We start from the raw sequence: 21,718 nt of genomic DNA, 5'->3' as shown, positions 1-21,718 counted from the left end.
CACCAGTAAAGCTACAAGCATCCACCCCAGTGGACAGATGCCAGCCTGGCATGGGCTGCCGGGGTCGGAAGGAGTAAGCAACAAACTCTTTTTTCACGGCCCTGCACACAGGTGGACCTTTTACTCTGAGAATTCTGGTGATTTTTTTATTTCTGCTCCTTTTAGGCAGTGAGTCCAGAGAGAGGTGACAAGAAGGCAGAATGGGTCCTCAGACTTTCTCCTTGCTTTGGGCATGGCAATCTACAACATCTCAACATGCAGAACACCTCCATTTAGTTTTCTTCAAGATCTGTGGTCTCCTGCTGGGGGAGGTGTCTGCTGTTTGTCTCACWGTGAGCTCCAGATCCAATGATGCCCTCAATCAGTGCCTGGGATCATTAAGTCATGATCAACATGCTTTTGATCAGTGCTTAATCAACTGCAAATATAAAGTCTCGGAAAGGAAAGATTTCTCCCACATGCTGTGTTTTTACAGTTCTGCACATAAATGTGAAAGGCTTCAAGAATCACAGCAAGGGATGAATGGCTGCAGTAGGCACAAGTCTGTTCCCACAGATCTATTATATAGGCAGGGATGTTACTTTTTAAAATTCTCTTCCCATGTCACAACAGGAGACTCATAAGACTTTCTTCATTTAAATATGTGTTGTTGCAACCAGATTTCTAAACGATAACCTAGACCTTTGCCTATTGATTGTGCTACTCTGACCAAAACATGAAGGTGACACAGCGTCCTCTGCATCTCTTTATAGAATGACATTTTTCATTCATCAGTTCCAGCTGAAAGCTGGTGTRGTCAGACACCTTACTTCACTTGTCATTCAGTACCTACCAGTAAGTGAGCAGAAATTTCTGACTGGGAATAAGTTTTTCTCTATCAGCTGACTCAAGGCATATGGAGTCAGTGGAGTTGCAACATGGCAGTGGCCAGCAAAGATATTTCAGAGCAAATCACAGCCATCACAAACAGGTGCATGCCAGAAACTCTACCAGAGCCCCAACGCWACAGCTCTTAGCAATTCTTATACTTGAAGGCAGTTCAAGCTTCCTCTGCCAGTTTTGTGCTAGAATTTACTAATGGTTTGAGGCTTTAATTATGAGGATCAACAACTTTTCCTTCATATAAATATATACCCTTAAGCTGCTGTCCACTCCTAGTATCCTTACTTTCCTCAAGACCTAGGTGTCAATTATACTTTTTTTTTTTTTCACCCTGGAGTTTTCATTCTTGTAACTGCTCTCTACAATTTGTTCTGTCCCTTCAGATGCTTCCAACCTACATACTATTTCACTTAACCCCCTCTCCCTCCTTGTAAATCAGGAACATTTTTGGAAGTCTTTCTTCCATGGTCTTGTGCCAACACACAACCTGACAAATGAAAATTCCAAGGCTTTTTGGTTTTCACAGCAAGGTTTATCATTTCACTCTGCCCTTACAAAAAAAAAAAAAAAAAAAAAAAAAAAAAAAAAAAAAAAAAAAAAAAAAAAAAAAAAAAAAAAAAAAAAAAAAAAAAAAAAAAAAAAAGAAAGCAAGACAGAAGGAAACAACATGTGCTTTTAAAACCAGGGGAGCAATGAAAATGCCAACTGAATGGTTAGGATTAATCAGTACAGAACCTGACCAATTTTTCTATTCAACATTGATTCAATGTATTCTGAAAAAAAAAGTATTATTTTCTAATCATCTGAGAAAACTAATCATCTGAGAAAACTAATTTCTAATCATCTGAGAAAACACAGTGAGCACAGGATGAAGCAGGAATGAATGCTTTCCTTTTAAGAAGCTGTTAAATAATATGTTCACAGGGTTTTTGCCTTGCAAACTTAGTAATGTTCCTTCCTCCTTGCAACAGTGAAATATAAAACCTGAGAAATTGCAGATTTTTATATGCTACTGAATTACTTCAGAGGCAGAAGCACAATGCATCTCCCTTCTGAACAAAGTTGTAATAACTAGAACAAACTGAACARAATTTAAAACTAACATCTGCAAGAACAGACCATTTTTATTACATTAAATGTATGGGAACTGCTGGTTTTGGTTTTGCTGTTGCTGTTTTTTAAAGCAAGTTCCATGTAGGAGAATTCCTATTTCCTTTGGAGGCATGGCTAATCCAAAATTTAACCTTAGAGGGCACAGCATGGCAGGGAAGATGGGGCAGCAGCCTTGCTAAGACCACAGTTACACAGAAGGAAGAAGAGAAGATGAGAAATGGGAAACTCAGTGATTATTTCCATTTACTTTCTCAGGATAATCATAGCAGACAATGCTGGAGTTATATACATTAAACAAATTATAAATGTAAGGTACAATGAGGCAGCAATCCACAGCTGMAGAACATAACAGCACAAACCAAGGAAAACATAAATATAATATCAATTGCTATGCAACCAGTGATGATGGAAAAGATTAAAACTGTAAATGGGAAAAAGTGGAAGAACATGGATTACTAAATAGTTAATAAGCAATAAAACTGTAGTTTTTTGTATCAGTTAAAATGAAAGTTGCATTTGTTTCATCTTGCAGAATGATGCAATCCTCATTCTGGGTTTGTGTGTAAGTTGATAAGCTGTAGCAGTTGTTGCTTTAAAAAACAAACAACCCCCAACTCCTGCCCCCAAAAGACAAAACAAAACCAAAATATGCCAACAAGCAAATCTCAACAACCAAAACAAAAAACYCCAAAACCCACCCAACATCACCTCAAAAAACAGTTTTAGCATCATCCCATAAAATAGAGTCAAGTTTTGTTATTAGAAATACAGTCGTTACTTTTAATTACATTTCTTCCTCTTTCATAAAGTCCACAGAAAACATTTAAAGTCTTTGGAAAGAAGAGAATAAAAGAACAAATCAACTGTWGGTGCATCAGAGAGCTCCAGATGCAGTCAAAAGATCTTGCAGTTCAGACACAGAGCTTAGAGGTGAATGTTTTATTTGCTCGTGGAGATAGTCTGGATTGTTTAGGAGCAGGAATTTATTACTGGTAGTGAGGATGCCGCTGATTTTCCATTACCTGGTATTACTGGGCAGTGGAAGGGTCACAAGCAAATAAAAGCTTTCAGGTCTGCCACATCTCAGGTGAGTTAACCCCAACCTGAGCATACAGAATTTCAAGATTTGGAGAGGATCAATAGCCTTGTGGCCTCCCCTAGCCCTGCACCTCCACTTGTGTGACAAGGTAATGATGAAACAATGCTTCATTATCCCATAGAGTGAAGAGAAGGGGCTGAGGCTCAGCTACAGAGCAGGAGGGGAGACCCATTTTATGAAACTGGGAAGCCACACACAGTRAGCACAGGATGAAGCAGGAATGAATGCTTTCCTTTTAAGAAGAAGCCAAGTTCTTTCATAAGGAACATTTGCACCAGCCAGCAGTAATAAACTCATGGGGTTTATGCATCGCTGACACTGTCCTTACCCCCTTAAAAAAATCTATCCTGAAAATCCTCTGAGGAAAGCAGAACACATTTGGAGAAAGGCACAGGGGCCTTGAGCCATATGCCAAAGCTGACACACACAGCAGCAGGCACTAAGGCAGCTGACAAGGGTCCAGTCAGCACAGAGCTCTGCTGCCTAAACACATCTAAGTTACGAGTCTGATGCTTCACAATTTCCAACCCATAAGAACACCAGTTGCTAAACACACTGCCTTCACGCGTTTAGAAAGGAGAATTTTAGTTACAAGGAGGTTAAATGGACACTAATACARCAGAGATCCAAAGGCACACATTACTCTTGTGTATAACACCAGAGCCTCTGCTCATGACAGCTGGCACGGGTGCAATGCATCCTGCAGCACAGCAGAGCTGTTGGAACCGTGGGCACAGATGCCAAACTAACACAAGCACTGATGTGCATGGCTGCAGCAGAACTGCTYCATGAACACTGCAGGCAATATCTGCAAGCACTGAGGCTAATGGCAAGTTTACCAGAGACAGGAAAGAGCTTTTCATCTGAATGCCAGCAATTGTAAGGCTTAAAATCAGCAGAAGATGCAGTAGCAGTGGTGCACCCCTTGTTCTGTGTGTTCTGGACTCTCTTTTGCCCATCAGCCCTTATGGCACAAAGTCTGGGCAGCTGCACCATCCTGATGCCCGTTCTTGCATATCCCAAAGAGGCAACCCAAGATTAGCTCCCAATCAGGGTTAGTACCACATGACTCAGTAACAGCCTAGCACTTTTATTAAAATCTATATTTCAATTTATTATTATTAAAAGTGTGAGATCACCCATGAAATAACAGATTTAATTTATTTTTTCACTAATACTTCAGGCAGTTTTATCTGATTCTATGGTCAACATGGTTTTCTTTCACCCACTTGCAGTGTCACTCATTTTACACTTCTAGGGCACATTGTGTTCCTGCTGATGCCAGTAACAATCGAAACAAAAATGTGTGCAACAAAAATCTACACCTCTATATTTTCCTCTAGCAGAAGAAGCTTGCATCTACCCCCAGTGAAATGCACCCACCTCACAGGGGCAAACAGCAACAGCTCAATTACTGTTCATGGCTAAGCAATAGTTTAAGATGAGATTTGTAGAGGCTTTGACTCTGCCACCTTCCAGCTTATTCAGCCTGATTTCCCTCATGTTTCAAATAAAAAAGACACATGACAACATAAAATATTCCACAATAAGCAAAATATGGGCATCAGATAAAACAACGACCRATATAAAACATTTGGTAATATAGAAATGGATTACTTACAGCCCTAGCAGCCTTCCATCATCTTCTACAGAGATGGGTTTCCAATTAATGTTACATATTTAAATAAATTTCTTTGGTTTTGTTAAAAATGAGCACAATAAAAAAAAAAAATGGGGCACAGCAACCTGTTTAGGATTAACTTCTACTTTTGAGGTTGTGGCAACAAAAGTRTTCCAACTCCCTGCCTCATACTACTGGGCCCTGCCGAGCAAATGAGCTGTGTCATCTTTCTCGCATGCAGGGCAAATTCACAACATCTGGCTGAGCAGAGAGATATCCCCCCACCAGAACCTCATCATGCAAAGCTCCTGCAATTAAGCCAATCTGTTTAACCTCACCAATGCTGTAGCTCAGCCCCACTGTTATAACCCTTTCTCATTTGTGTTCTTCATGTGGCTCTTATTTATACAATGTCAATATGTATTTTATTTTCAATGAATATAGCTACTTTTGAGAAGGGATTGGATCAGTTTTGGAGAGTAACAGGAATGTAAAATACTTACAGAGGCTGAAAAACTGAAGTTACATATCAAAGCATATCTTAGAAGGGCATCCTCAAGCTTGTAAAGCCAAGTACTTTAAAAGCTAAAAAATTATAAAATTAAATTTGCTTATGCAACCTTTTCAGGGGTCCTCTTGTGGATAAATCCTTAAAATATATACARTTGATTCTTCTGGACTTTCTCTCTTTCACTGCATGAAATAGACAATGTTCACTTAACAAGAAGCCATTAAATCTTTCGTGGGTTTGTTCATTTTTTATTTTTTATTATTTTACTCATGATCTGTACCCATGCCTTACACCCAGTATAATAGTATATTTCTGCTTTAAGGACAAAATTATTAATTTTTTTCCTGCTCTATTTTATCATGTGTATTACACTRGCAGCTGTCCCACTGGCAAAGATGATTTTAACACATCCCTGGTATGAGAATGGAATGAGYCAGACTACAAATGCAAAAGTGGGACAAAAATTGGTAGAGTAGAAAATACCCTACACTTATTGGTRTCTGGTTCCAGATAGTCTGATTTTTTTTTTTTCATTCCCTTCTCTCAGTGACTGTTTACACAGGTTAAAACAGGAGGTGGCAAGCACAGAAACCCATTAAACCATCTGAATACTCAAAGTGAAGTTTAAAGGAGCCAAATGTTAATGTTGTATTGCTCTTATTTTGCGAACAGAGGAAGGAAGTTTAAATGCCAGTTGAGGTAAGCTAGTGCAARCTCCTATGGGGATATCACCACAAGAGTACATTGCCCTTCAGTATTTTTATTACTCCTGCAAAATTCTTTGGCATTCACACTTCGGCTTTTATTTCAGACCACAATAAGGAAAGTTCAAATCGCTGTARGGTTTTCCATAAACAAAAAATGTTTTGAAAAATASTRAGTAATTGAGCTAGATTGATGTGACTCTGTACACGCCCTGCAAGATTGTTTACTTTCAGGAGTCTCCTCTTAGATCACTCAATAGATTCCCACAGACTACTGAAACTAAGTGGTTCCACTTTTGCTTTGATCGTTATTGCCTTACTCCAATCTACCTGAGCTTTTAGTTTCCTTACTATTTTCTTAAACTAGTTCTTGATATGAGACTGTAGTTGGTACATCAATCACAAGTTCCCTGTTCCAATTTCTTTTGGAATAAATGTCACTGGAAGCTCCAGCCTCATGTGATCAGCAGCACAGGTCAGCATTGCATTATACACCTGCAGACTGGTRCACTTCAGTTCAGCCAAAGTATTTAAGGCTTGTGTTTGACAGAGCCCTTGATAAATGAGAAATTGGGTCTCTGCCAGAGGCAGCACAGTGAAAAACAGAACGMCAGCTGAACACAAAAATTGCTGGTAAGGTAGGAGATTGCAGAGGTTTCTGGGGATATTTTCCAAATGAAATATTTTCATGTCCTCTATGAACCTGGCTCACCTCCCTATTGCTGAACATGAAGACTGGCTTTAGTCATCAGTAACTTATGTGGTTTTATATCGATCCAAAATCAGTGGCCATGAGCTTTTCCTGAAAGATCACCACAACTATGTTTTCATCTCTGCCTTTAGCCTTGGTTCATCTCAGACAGACAGTAACAGATTTCACTAAAATGTCTTCTGGGTAATGGGGAAAAGAGGAAATAACCTCTGCTATCCAGGATAGAATCAAGTGATCATAGAAACATTTAAATTGAAAAAGACCTTTAAGATGACTGAGTCCAACTATKGACCCAACATTGCCAAGTCCRCCGCTAACCCATGTYTCTAAGTGCCACATCTACATATTTTTTAAATACTTCCAGGGATAGTGTCTCAACAATTTCCCCAGGCAGCCTGTTTCAATGCTTGCTAATCTTTTCCATGTAGAAGTTTTTCCTAAAATTCAATCTAAACCTCCCCTCAAGGGAGGTTTAGATTGGATATTGGGAAAAAGATCAAGGCCATTTCCTCTTGTCCTACCACTTTTTACCTGGGAGAAGARGCTGAYCCCTATCTGGCTACAACCTCCTTTAAGGCAGTTGCAGAGACTTACAAGGTCCTCCACCTCCATGTGTGCCCATAGCAATTACAGGTGATGTTAATTTGTGTATCTCAAATTTAATGAATTATCTGCATAAAATGTGAAATTGAACAATTTGGAGTGCACTGGTTTATTTACAGAGACAAGTGATAACAGCTTATTGTCTTAAATACCAAGTTACARCATCTGCATCCATGGTGAATTCCGTATCTGTGTTCAAGTACTCATATGGTGGTGGGATAAAGCTCTTGCATAGGATTTAAAGAAAACCATTTCAAGCTTCCAGACTACGGGAGCTAAAGCAGCAAAGAAAATTCACTGCCTCTCACTACAACTTGTTATACAATTAATTTGATCTAGGAACAGAGTATTTACAGGGTAATTTGCAATATGTAAACTGTTAAGCACAAAATGGCACTCTTTAAGTCATTAAACACAATTCACCTTCATTACAGGCACAGTTGGGATCCAGGGATTTCTTTTTTTGCGAGTGTGAGCAGAAAAAAAGGTTGTTGTCAGGAGGATGACTTCTGTAGAATTTAATCAGGTCTAATACCAAGTATAAGTGATCAAAATKATGTTTGATCAACACAACCCACAAAATATTTCTTCTCAACAAGACTCTGATATTAAGCTTATTAATGCACTCAGGAATTCACCTTTAATGTGTAACTCTAGGAGCACAAAGCAGTTAATGTGATCACAGTCAAATTGCAATTAGGTTTCATCAAGACTGATATAATGGTATTTTCCTTCATGCTAGATAAACTGTTAGTTAAGGGACTGTATAATTGTTTCACATGCTTTCTGGTTTTAATAAGCATACAGACTTGAAAAAGCCCAATAGCGGCTGCTTTTTAGCATGTTTTAATCACCCCAAATAGTAATTCCTCAACTGAAGTCTAGGACTACATACAGATTTAACTGTTACGCTGAGTGGTTTTAAAGATTCAAATTTAGGGGTTTTTTTCGTGTGATTTATACATCTGTAAGGGAAAATAACATTTTCCTAGGGATCCTGGACCTAATTAAGTATAAATTACCTTTCCTCATGTGAAATTCATGCTGATTTCTACCAGCAGAAAGTTTGGATTCAAGTACCAATTGCTACAGTCCTGTCTATAATTTTGAAAAGACGGATGGGCCAATGGGCAGGTTCATTCTCGTGTGCAGTTTCCAAGAGCTCTCATTATAAAAGGTATAATGAGAAAGCAGAATTTTCTTTTCCTGATGGATGTRAAGTTGGACTCACCATTGTCCCACYTTCTTGTTTAGAACAGATAYGATTTAGTGAACCTATGGCACAAAACTCAGAATCAAAAAACACTATTAGACAAAAATTACTTGCAGAAAGAGAGAATTGACAACTGCCAGGGATTTTGATTAAGAGAAATAAATAACTATTTCCCAGCATCCAAGTGAAATACAATTCTTAGCACCTGGACTTTAAGAAATAACAGTAGGTATTTTGAWACCTTCCTTGATTCTTTTAAAGTTTAGTTGAACTACACTTTGTATCTTGAGATGGTATTTCTTGGACTACATGATTATGGCAAGAGAGTTTTTAAAATACATTTGTATCCTAGCTCAAGAGTTATTCACCTCTCTAACATTTTCATTTGATGTATAAAAATTTAGTAGAATAATCCAGATTTTTTTAGAGTTCCATATAAATTAAAATCATGGAAACACAGGACAGAAGGAATCTCAAGAGAGCACTCAGTCAAACTCCCTRAATGAACAAAGAATCAAGAACGCTTAAATCATACGTACCATATTTAAACTGTTCTTAAAATTGCTGGTTAAGGAATTTACCAGGATGTTTTTGTGTAAACCACTGCAATTTCTGAACACACAGAACACAGAAGTTAAGCATATTTATTTTTGACATCATAGTAGGCCACTGAGTGTAGTTATTCACAACTTAAAATGTCCAGTATTTCCTATGAGTCTTTTATTTCTGGGGTAATTAATCAGTRTTTATTCAAACTTTGCTCATACCCATATTGCTCATATGCACTTTATAGACCCCATATCATTGTTGCTGCTTCCCTTACAAAATTTTCTCTATGTACACATCTTCTGTAGAATGTGGTGTCCAGAATTATTCACAAGTTAAAGACTCAGCCATGCTTTTCACAGCAATACCGACACCTCTGATTTCTGATGTGACATTTCTGTTAGTACACCTCAAAACAGTCTTTTTTTTTTTTTTTAATTTCCAACACCATCCCATTCCCTGCTCTTAAGACTGTAACTCCTAGCATGTATTCTGAACTTTGTAACTGCTCTGTTTCTGACTGCACCTATAGATTTTACTCTTGTTGACACTGCGCCATTTCCTCAATTTATCAAGATGTCTTTGAATTGCAGTTTTGTCTCTCAAAGTGCTTGCAGCCAAACCCTTGTGTTTTGGTGTCACCCAGAAGTGATGTAACTGTATTCTGTATTTCATTGTACAAGAGAACAGTGAAAATAATACAAGAGTTGAGTGTAGAACTGGTCCCTGTAGATATCCACTTGAAATTCCACAGTGTTTGAGAGAATCTTGTAACAAGCTGTGCACTCCCATTACAGTCACCACATCAGGACTGCCCTTTTCCAATACCCTTTGAGAAAGCAATTCTAGAAAATTTAATTCTTCATCTACTCAAATCCTAATTCCAGTTATGCAATAATAGCTCATTGTGCAGCCCAAATCAAGCCTGTGTAAGCATAAAGTGTGTCTGGTCACATATTCCATCAAGTTACGAATGGCATGTCCCTGCTTCCAGTCCTGTGTTCCTGAGTGATTTGTCATGAAATAGCAAGTTTCATAAATCTAGAAGTGGACATATTTCAGAGAAAAATAAAAGTTTTACAAATATAAATCTCTAAGGAAAGTTTAGAATCTTAGGAGTACAGAAAGGRATATCAGCCTTAGGAATTATTTCAAGGGCTAAAGTCACAGTATCACAGATATTGTAGACACTGCAGACTTTATAAATTATTACAATTTCAAAAACCTCTAAATATTTCATGACCTAAATTGTATAATCTGGCCAACATTTACTGTAAACCAAATAAGTAACTAAGCTGCCCATTAATTCAGAGAGCAGAGTGTGATAATAAAACTGCTCTTAAAAATGGGASTCGTTGTGAATGACTGCTTTTAACATTTTAATAAGCATCATTAACTTCGTATGAAAGGTTTATAAACATTTACTTTGCAAAACTTCTCTACTAGCAATAGGATAGATTTCATTGCTTGTTCTTACAGAGGTTCCTTTCTTAAATCATGAACTGAAAGTAGGCAATGTGCAGCCCACTGCAAATCTTCAGACCGTATGAAATATTATAAACCTTCTCCCATTCCTGAGATCTAGTTCCAGCACATACCATAAGATGGTCACTTATATTCCACAGAGCTCGCTTTTCTCTGGATATTTTCCTTCTTTGTCTGTTGCACTTCAGGCAAAACCTTCCTTCTGCCCATATTTAATGGAATAAACCTATTAGCAGTCAATCATTAATTCCTAGGGGCTCAATTCAGTAAAGAAAAAAATGACCTCCACAGTTGTCTGCTGTGAGATTCCTGATGGCTGGGCAGATGAAGAGTCTGATCAAAATCGCTTATGTGGAAATAATAAAAGGAATACATTGCAGTTTCGAGGCACTTTSTTCCTTAAGAATCTTCACGTATTAATTAGTGAAACTTCACAACACCCATGTGAAGCAGGTAAAGGCTATGATTGCTTTGTGAAAGAATAACCAAGGTACACTGAGTTAAAAAGTACTTCCAAGGGAAAACTCTAATTTGTTGCCAGACCAGGGATTAAAGTTGCTCAGGAAGTCACTCGGTCTGCCTGTGCAATTTCTCACACTGCACTGCATTTCAGCAGGTAGAAGTTTTAACCACACACAATTCTCTTTTTCCCCCCTCAGTGATGAATCCAGTTCTCCACTGCTCTTTTCTATGCTCCTCTCTCACCCACACTCAGCTCAGGGAGAGTGCTCTGCCCCGATGAGCACAGGAATGTCCCCAAGTATTCTTGGTACAGAACTCTGTATATCATATACTCAGCATTTCCTGACGAGTGTTATGGAAACAGGAAATTTCAAGGAACACTGGGTGCTTTGTGTGCTGGACTGGACTGGAAGCAACTAACACAACTAAGTTTACTTTCAGAGAATTTCTAATGAAGTCATTGCTGTTATTTCTTCCTTACAGCCTGGTCTGTTACTGCTGGAGAGGCATTTTATCTGCTAATCAAAATTAGCCCATGAGTGCAATTTTCGGTAGTGGGGACATGATCTTCTAAGAGATTTGAGAAATACTGGCAAAGTCTTATTGCAGACAAACAAGTATCAAATTAAAGGTACTTTTGTTGGTATCACTTACTTTGCTCAGAACACCCAGTATCAATTATACTGTCAAACTCACTTTTTTTTAGCCCGGTTTCTAAGGAAAAGAATAATGCAATCGTGCCACCAGCCTGTCTGTCAGCCCTGACCCTAATGATCTTGAACCTGCCAGCCAATTTCAGCCACATCTGACAATGCCTTCAGGACACAGGTCTCAAAAATCTTCCTCTCCTAGGAGCCTAATGAAAATCGGGCGTTGTTAGAGGAGAGAAAATGGCTGTATTATTCCTTTCTGGGAGGAAAAGACACGGAGAAAGGAGGCATTCTTTATTCAGCTGGCAGCAGCTAGCTGGGCAGTGGCATGTTGTGTGGACTGCCTGATCAGCACAGCTYGGCAGGCAGCACAAATATCCGTGCTCCAGAGCTGAAAGCCACAATGTCTGCAGAGGGAGGGCAGGAGAGGGGGAGTGGCACAGAGCTGGCGGGAGCAAAGAGAAAACCGAGCCACATTGCAACAGGGGGGGATTTTAGGAACGAGAGCTGGAGGAGGGGAACGGACAGGGATTCAGGAAATGGGGGGCAGGGGCAGATTTTGAGCATCTTTGGGAGTGGGGGAGGAAACGGAGAGCTGAGTTTATGGGGGAGACTTGCAGATATTGTAGGCAGTGCTGCCATGGGCTGGCTTACTGAGTGGAGGAGATGTAGGTTAATTAAACCTGCTGCTTCTGGAATCATTTAATAAATTACCTGCAGCTTCTGCACTAGAAAGGTTGGCTGCTATATGCCTGGATAGCACATTGTTTAAGACAGGCCTTACACAGGAGTGGCTTTGAGGGGCACTAAAAGGACCGTGCTTTTTGCTTTTTTCATGGTGGGCAAATAGGCAATGAGTCAGTTCAGCTACGGGGAATGATTTAGTGATTGATCTAAGTGTCAGGTTTGAAATCACTGCTGTAGACTCCTTGAAGTTACAAGGTCATCTCAGCCCTTCATCGTTCCAAGGAAGAAAAATTAAGTGCCATGCAGTTACCACATCTGGTCCTGGCCTTTAAAAATGAAAGCCTATTTGTTCTACACGGATTTGAAATAATCTGAGGAACCTGCTCACGTTTCCACACCCCCTAGTATGTAGCAACCTGCACAACACAGATTTGTGTGTTTACCAACATCCAGCTGATAAATTATATTACAGACAGATAAAATACCTACATATATACATTACAAAAAGATATATAATACAGGTTAAAATATGACTGAGCATACATTTTGCACTGAAAAATGAGATAACATGGTTAATACCAGTGCTAAGCATCACTCTGTGTGAACAGAGTTTTAGACCACTGATTATTTGACCTTGCTGTGGTACACACTTGAAATTCTCCTCTTTTCTTACTTTACTCAGAGTAACAGTGTAATATAATGCTCAAGTCAAATATCAAAATAAATTAATGACAGGCTCTGTGCCAGAATGACAATTCTAGAGATTCAGCGGAAGCTAACATGTTCACAGGGAGTTTTAGCTGAACTTCATCCAGACCCACATATTTGGGTGCTCATGAACTGCCATGTTCAGAGAGGATATCTCAACCAAAAAAGACCCAAACAGCTCCTCTTCATCAGYTCTGCACTGCCTCTGTGTCAGCACGAGGTGCACAATGGACAAATGTCTGAACTAAGTCTAAGCTGACTGAAATCTCTTACTACTGAAGGTTACCTCGCCACTGCCTGTTCTTGCTTCTTGTTTGCACAGCACTCAGGGTACAATGGGGTCCTGCAGGAACTGTTCCTGCACTACAATGCAGATAATAAACATTGCACTCTGGAACTGTCRGTGCATCAGCTTTCCATCCCAGCAGCACATTCACTACCGTCAGATTTTCATTTTTAGAGAAAGAAGTCAGATTTGACCATTTCACACTGAAAATTAATAAAAAAAGAAATAACCCAAAGTGGAAAAAATAATTTCATGCCACCTTTAAAATAAACTTAAGAGAACGGAGAGTAGGCCAAGTAATAGCTACTTGTGTTTTCTGTAAGCTACTTTGACAAGAAATCAAATCAAGTCAGGGAAGCATGTTTCTCCAATACTGAGAATGTGGCTATAATAACTGTTACATTAGCTAACACAAATTGAGAAAGCCTCCAAATCTGTGACTTGTCTCCACATGTCAAAAGGAGCATCTGGTCCTGTGATTTGCTGAGAATGAAAAATACAGCTTAGTGTAGGGGGAGGGCTGTGAGTGACTTCTGAACAAAGGACACAGCTCTCTGAGTGCAGAAGGTGTCTGGTTTAAGTTCAGTTTAATCTTTGCATTTTTGCCTTCTTTCTTTGACTGTATCCCTTCAGATGGGGGAGGCGAAAAAAAGRCTAAAAGAAAGGAACATCAGGTACTGTTGAAACTCATTTCAAGTGCAGTCTGCAACAGGCATGGACTTAGATTGCTGACAGAATTATAGCATCTGAGGGGCCTGGAGAGAGGGGCCTTAGCAAAAATGTGTGTGCTTTTGATCACAGATAAGGCTTGGCTTTCTTTCTTGCACSGTCTGTGCTCTGTACGAAGGCTTTGCTCCTGAAAGAGATAAACTAATAATGATGAGCTGGGCAAGGCACGGAGCAGACAAGGAATGTGCACACTACACACACAGAGGTCTGCAGGGAACCTGTGCTGCTCCTGCTCTCTTCTAACCCCCAGGCTCTTGGAGCTGGCCTGAGCTTCCCAGCTCACCCTCTCAGGGGATGGGGGACACCCTATGAAAACTTTCACACTGAGTTTTATTCTTGAATACAGTAAACGTACTTCAAGGTACTGCCAGTTTAGCCACGGTTCGCTTATTTCCAAAACTCAATTTGAACTATCTCTATGTATTCTTCCCAGTTTTGTACTGCTTGAACCCTACATTTTAATATTGACCTATAATTTCTTTGTCTTTATAGGACTCCCATGGATTATGATTGTTGCTCTCATCCTGTTTTTCCCAAATACCTGCAAAACACTTTCTCACCTTCCTATTCCAGACCACTGAGCTACTTCTCATGTAAAACTTCCCTCTTTGCTTCAACCAAGGACTGGCTGACCCTATTCATTTTTCCTTTTTCTTTCCTCTAGCTTGCAAAAATTCTGCTTGATTGCGTTTTTTGCTTTTTGAAAACTTAGTTTTCTTTCCTCATCCTTGACAAAAGTTTGCTCTTGAGATGTTTCTCTACTTGTGCAAAGTTGAACTGTGATGGGACCAGAAGTGGTTTTATTCACTCTTTCACTTTGAGAAGGAAAAAGAGATCCCTGTCCCATAAAAGGTGGTGGGATAAAAGATAAAAAGCCAGGGAAATGTAGAAACATTYCACATGGAATAGGAAGGAGGAATGCATCTTTCAAGGAAGATGTGAACAGAGAGTCTCTGCCAACAAGTTAGAATATCCAAAAAGAAGAATTCAATTGGTTTCWTCAATAAAGAACACATTCAGTTTTACAAACATGGCAAGGTATTTACTTACTAATTTTCAAAATACTCAGCAGAGCACACAACTCCCTATCCCTGCATTTTCCAGCACATCCAATCTCCTCTAATTTCACCTGGCTTTGACTCAAAGCTAAACAAACAAAATRAGTGCATGCATTCTTTTTCTGCTGTCCTCATGTGGTTATCTGTCCCTTTTCACAGGCTCTTGGAGGTCAAACATCAAGACTTCAAAGTTTAGCTGTAACCTGGCATGTGATAGGTGTTTATTCCYTGCAGTAAGTGCAAGGGCTGATACTGAAATGCTTTTAGTCTAAGACTTGGAAGATGCTAGAAAYCCTTCACTGATTTGTATGCATTGTTTCACTCAGTTTTACTCCCAATATTCACAATCTTAAACATGCAATTGTTTTTATTGAAAGTGTGTCTGTATTGTTTATCCATGTTGTAATTTCTACTGATTTCAAGTAAGAGACTCTCCAAAAAAAGGGGAGAGAAAGGAATACACATCAGATCTTTACCTGGTGTAAATAGCTATTGATTTACTGAATCTTTACTGGAGCTGAGGAAGCCAGGCTAGTTTACTCCATATCAGGATCTAGACCAATACTGTGCAGGGCATTCTCCAGCTGAATGGCACTGAAATCCAGGTGTTTCTGGATGTGCTTTGATATGGACAGGAAAATATTTTATGTGCAGTGAGGAGATCATGACTTGAGCAAAATGCACACATAATGCTTTTGAGTTTAGACAYGAAACCACTTTGTGGCCTCATTTAGGTAGATTTATTTCACTGCTGACTCCCTTCCTGCACATTCAGTCTAATATAAAAATCCAACCTCGTCTCATGGAAAGAGTCAATGTCTCCAAAAATACCTGAAAAGAAATAAAATCCAAAAGTTCTTCCCTCTTCCTAAAGAAAATAGAAAATGAAGCCTATTTTTTAAAGATTATTTTTTGTCAGTTCTACTCACTGTTTTTATAGCATCCTGTGTGAATAGTAAATTTTGTAACAGATGGTTRTTAGCCTGTGTCTGTTTTGAGGAGAAAAGAAGCGCGATCTAACCTCCAGTAAGTTAGTAAACATCTTTATGAAGACGATAGAATGTAGAAAAATTCAATGGAGTGATGCTTCTTCATTTCAGATATGCATTACTTTGTCTATACATTGATTGCCTTGAAACAGGGCATGAACAACTACCCTGCATCCAAGGTACTGTGAGTAGCTGGTATCTGACACCAGCATTTTATTAACCAATCAACATAATCCAGAAATAAGCTTTTTGTTTGAATAYAGTCCCTTCTTTTTTATACTGCCTGGGCAAGCAGCTTCTCACCCAAAGAAGTGACCAGTGCAAAACAAGTGTCACCTCTCCAAGAAAATGCGCAACAAGCCTGGTTCTTCCAGGATGTTACAGGATGCCACATGTGCTGCACAAAGWGCTCTCCTGGCTGGGCACAACTGGCCAGAGAAGGGAGTCCAGACTCTGAAAATCATCCGAGACCTGAGACAAAGTGTCAGTCCTCACCTCAGCTACTTCAGCCTTATGTTCATCACAGCAATTAAGCACAGAWGTAAGGTGAAACTAAGGTGAAATAGCTCTCATCTTGAAGCCAGTATCAGTTTTGTCATTCCCATTTGAGTAAGGACAGTGTTTCATCCCAAAGTATACTAAAAGCTGACTAGATACTGAAATAATTTTCTGAGTACTTGCCTTTTTAGGCAAATGCAAATAATGCTTTTTAGATTTCTCTTTTTTATTCCCAATAGGAGATCTATTTCTGCAGCCTCAGACTSGTGATACTGCTTTTCTCATTTTCTGGATAGTTCGCATTTATCTGGAAAATAGCTAGCACTGAGACTAATAAGAAACATCTGAGAAATGCTGTTTTCTTATCATAGTGGAGCCAAAAAAACCTTAAACAAAATAAACTAGCTCCTTTYTTGGGTATGGAGTGTCCTCTTTTATAGGAACTGTTTCACATTTTATGTGTTGAATGGAGCCAGTCAAAAAATTTAGATAGATAATACATTTGATAATTTGAGAGAGAGCTAGTAACCACTCTTTAAAAATGCAAGTAAAATGCAAATAGATTTAATATGAGTGGTAACTGTAGCCTCCTCCTTGCCAYAGCAACAAAATCAATTAAATATCTAAAATTATGCAAGTTAAACAAAATAAGAAAAATGTTATTTCCAATATTTCCACTTTACTATTTCCAGCCCACGTGTTCCTGTTACCTCAGATCAATTCCTTTATCCTTTAATTCAAACAAAGACCATCATTATGCTGCTCCCATACTATTATGCTGCTCAAATGATTCTTTTAAAGCTGACATTCCATTAGAGCACGTGTTAAAATAACCTCCTTAATCAAGAGTAACCCAACACTATCTTGCACGCTAAGGGGCAGCCCTAAGATGCACTCTAGAGGATGGCCCAGCTTGCACAGCCTTGCTACCCATTTTGGGATGCCTTTGTGGGGTTGAACACCCCGATGCAGCAGCTCCCACCTTCCCTGCACACCATGGCTGGGCACAGCAGGGTCTCTGGGCTGTCCAGGGAGCAGCCAGGCAGAGGCTCYCTCTGTCCCCAACCCCTAGCAGGGATCAGGGCTCTCTGCTGGCTACCTACTCATTCCCTTTTACTCCTGACACTGTAAAACCAGTGTCTCTCACTGCACCAAACAGATCTTTTGTGGMACAATTGTGGCCTGGTTTACTAATAGGAGAATCAGCAGATTCAATATTTTGAGTGGGAAACACTAAATACTTAATGTAGAGAGATCTTTAATTATCTGTACTCAGAACCATTTCTAAATAGGTTTTGAGACACTTACTATTATTCCACTTAGAAATTTTGTATTTTATATTGCATTCGTATGTGCAGCGCAAAAAACTACTTCTGTACTCAAACTAGTTAATGCTAAAACAAGATCAATTAGGAAAAATATCAGTGAGGTGTGCTCTGAGCTTTCAGTGAAAAACCAATGAAGTTCCTAATGAGTTCAGTGGAGATTGCTCTTGCTACCCTACAAAACTTGTCCCCTGCTGATCAGCTGTCTTTACAATATAGCTAAGAACACAGACTGCTCTTTGAAAAAGTCTTAACTTTAGAAAATGTCCAATATTTTGAAATAATTTATATTTTTGTTATACTTATCATGAAAATTTTGTATTTACAACCCCCAACCTTTTTACCCCACAGGAGGTTCAAATTCTCTGTCCCACACTGTACACACACATATATATAAATATATGTATATGAGCCCAAAGGCTTCCTCCTGAGCATGGCCTGAGGCCATTGCTGTCCATACAGTTGACTGAAATCAATCAGAGGTTGTGTGATTCCCATTTTTTCAGTAATGGTATTTAATTTCTCTGGAAAACAACGAATATTTTAATTTTATATCTTCTGGTCTCGGCAGCCATTGATTTGTCAATAGAATGGAATGAAAAATGCTATCAAGCTCTGGCAGCTGAACTGCAGTGGTGATGAAAGGTTGCCCTGCTTTTACTCTTTATTACACCACTCACTACGTTTCCAATAATGATTTGTCTGCACTATCATTTTTATTAGCTTTGGTACAAAACAAAGAATACTCTTCTCAGGTCATAGTTAGAATGGAGAAAAAAAGTAATCCTTTCATTTCCATCAAGGAGTTTCCATAATAAAAATAGCTGAGAAGGAAAATCCTTCCAATTTAATCTCTTTCCTGGCTACACAACACTTAAAATATAGCCAAGATTTTGGATAAATTAACCAAACCGAAAAGAGCAGACAGGGAAACAAAAAGAACTCTTCACCMTGTTCTTATCAAGATGTTCTGCACATAAACATTTTGACTGTCCCTTAAAACTTGATCAATTTTCCATAAAAAAAACCCTCACATATCCCAAAACACTCTGCAGTAGAACATTTGCTTATGTATATTTTTCATACAACAGTAGCAAGAGAAAGAGTTGGGAAATCATTCATAGTTGTTGCAAGTAGTCCATGTCCACAGGGATCAGTAATAGTCTCCCTGCCTGGAGCTTGAGCCAAAGTTGTTCTTTTWTTCACTCTGCATCTCCTCCAAATCATTCTCTTACTGAGCAATTGAGGAATGTAACAAAAACATAGGTTTTGGATTGATTTGTAGACTAAACTTGCTTCCAACTCTAAAATGGTCTTTATTTCATATGATATTTATGGACTTGTGGGGAGTGGGCAGGGCCATTGTGCTGGATATGAGCAGGAGGAAAGATGGAAAAACCCACTCCACACAGAGATATGAACAGAGCCTGGCACTGTGGGGTTGTTGCTGGGTATTTACTGATGCTGTGAAACRAAGATAGAGACAGATGGCTCTAAGGTCTACGAGGCTAACGTTGATAAAGCACTCAATTGTGTCAGGATGAGCTCCTTGGAAATTTTACTCATGAAAGCAATCCCTGTGAATGCAATGGATCCGCTCAGAGGAGCAGAGCTACCACAAGACTGTTGCTGGGCTCAGACCCATGCAGGATCCCCATGGAGAATAGCTGACAGGACAGAGGCACACGTGCTCAGCAACAACTGATAGTGCTTAATGAACACCATGTGCATTAATGGGCCTGAGCACAGGAAATGAGAGATTTCCCCCTCCTCTTCTAATGATGTCTAAGAGCAAGCTCTGTGTAAAGAAATATTTCTTTGGGAAATAGCTGACTGACTGGAATCCTTAAAAAAAAAAAAAAAACCAAAGAGACAGATTTCCATTACTTTTTTTCTTGGATTAGAGTTAGTCTTGGTTTATAGTGCCTTCCCAGATTTCTTAAAATTATTTTCCAGACATTCCCACGGTGCTAATGTCAGACCAATATCTAATAACTTTTTCCTGAAGGGTGATATTTTAACACAATATCTTTCAGCTCAAAATGCATAAGCCAATTACGTTATTCTCCCAGCCAACACTCGGGACACACAGAAAAGCCCTCCTGCTTCTGATTAGTAGCAGATATGGTTTTGTAATGGGTTGAGACAAAAGTTTCCAAATGCTAACAAGTTTTTATGACATGTTACTGATGTGTATGTTTAAGCTATAGAGCCGGATCCATGCAATTAGTTTATAATGTAAATTTTTGAGCAGACCAGGTTTAGTGGTACAGAAAATTAAATTTTTTGCTATTCATAGTTAATTATTGAACAGGAGCTGGAATGTTTATTCTTGCACAATTGCCTATTGTCACAAGTAAAACTTCAAGTGCAGTCATAATTGTTTACTGTTATTATTTTAGTGCTCTATCAACATAACTTGATTTTCTTGACATGTGTCACTGCACTACAAGGAATTAGATATAATTATATAAGGGAAAAAAACCTCAACAAGTTATTCCCGATAGCTTATTTATTAGACAACACATCAAATTTCACTAGCAAATAAGACAACTTATTTTGCTTAAGCGAGGTTGTACACAATATTTATAACGCCACTACATATGCAATTTTAGCATATCTGCTAATAAAGAGATCTTGAGGGAATACAAAATCCTGTCTAGCACATCCTCACATATAAAGTGCCATCTATCTTGGAATRCTATTACCTGTATTAAGACAGTTAGATACTTGTTGTCTGCTTTTCATACCAGCTTAACCAAGCGCTGTCTCAGAAYATTTCAAAGAGGTCCAAAAATTTCATGTATGATTCTGGTCTAAATCAGGGGTAATGTGGCTTTCCTCTTCTGTTTTTATGGCTCTCTACACTTTACATGTTTAATACATTGTGAATAGCATGAGGCAATTTCTGTGAAAAATGTTATCCTTTCACCTGACTCTTCAGTGAACCAACTGCTCCTTAAAGAAGATGTTTTATGTTATCTTCAGGAACTAGAATAAACATAGAATGTATATAACAAAAAAAGATAAAATGAAGTTTATTTTAAAATCTCTTAAAAAGCTACCAATTGTCACAAAGAAAAGCCAAATCAACCATGGTGATCTTCAATTTTCTGTTGCCAGCCTTTAGAAGAGCACTTTTGAAGCTACTCCATTCAAGCATTTGGCCATGGCAGCCTCAGTCTATATTGTTATGCAAAACTCCTAATAGCACTTGGCTTTACGTGATCATGATGCTACCCAAATAAATGGTGGCTCATATGTATTACAGTTCTTAATTTGATTTTTCTTCCTGCATTAAAAGCAGTATCTGGCCCTTTCTTCATGTCTTATCCTCTACATCAGCCCCAGATCTGGGGAGAGAAAACACCCAGTTTTCTTTGTGAAAGTGAACCTTCAGAAGTATGCAGATTTTTTTCTTTTCTGGACAAATCACAATCATTAACTTAATTTCAAAACAAAACTACTGGAGTAGTTTGTTGAAATACTTCTTAAGAAACTGCTTTCTTAAGAAGAGAGAGAATTCTGCTCAAACTTGTAACAGTGGTCATTTGTGGAATTAACTGGAGGACTCTGCATTTTCAGGATATTTATGCCACTAATAGAAGGATCTCCACATTTTTAGKGTGGATCCTAGAGGAATTTCTTCAGAAAGATTTACCAAATATGTTTCAAGACTTTGAGACCTTTTCATGGAAGGTTGGAAGAAGCAAAGCCCCAGTTTTCATTGGATGATCTTGTAGGTGGGCCACATACTTCTACAAGACTTTAAAGGCGTAAAAATGATGCAACAATGTGTCAAAATGATCAAAGAAGAGAACACCTCAAAATGCAGAC

This window comes from Malurus melanocephalus, unplaced genomic scaffold (genome assembly GCF_030028575.1).
Source record: "Malurus melanocephalus ecotype Western Australia unplaced genomic scaffold, MMel_1.1 scaffold_49, whole genome shotgun sequence".
In the NCBI taxonomy this organism is placed as follows: Eukaryota; Metazoa; Chordata; class Aves; order Passeriformes; family Maluridae; genus Malurus; species Malurus melanocephalus.
Note: the sequence above shows the minus strand (reverse complement) of the source record.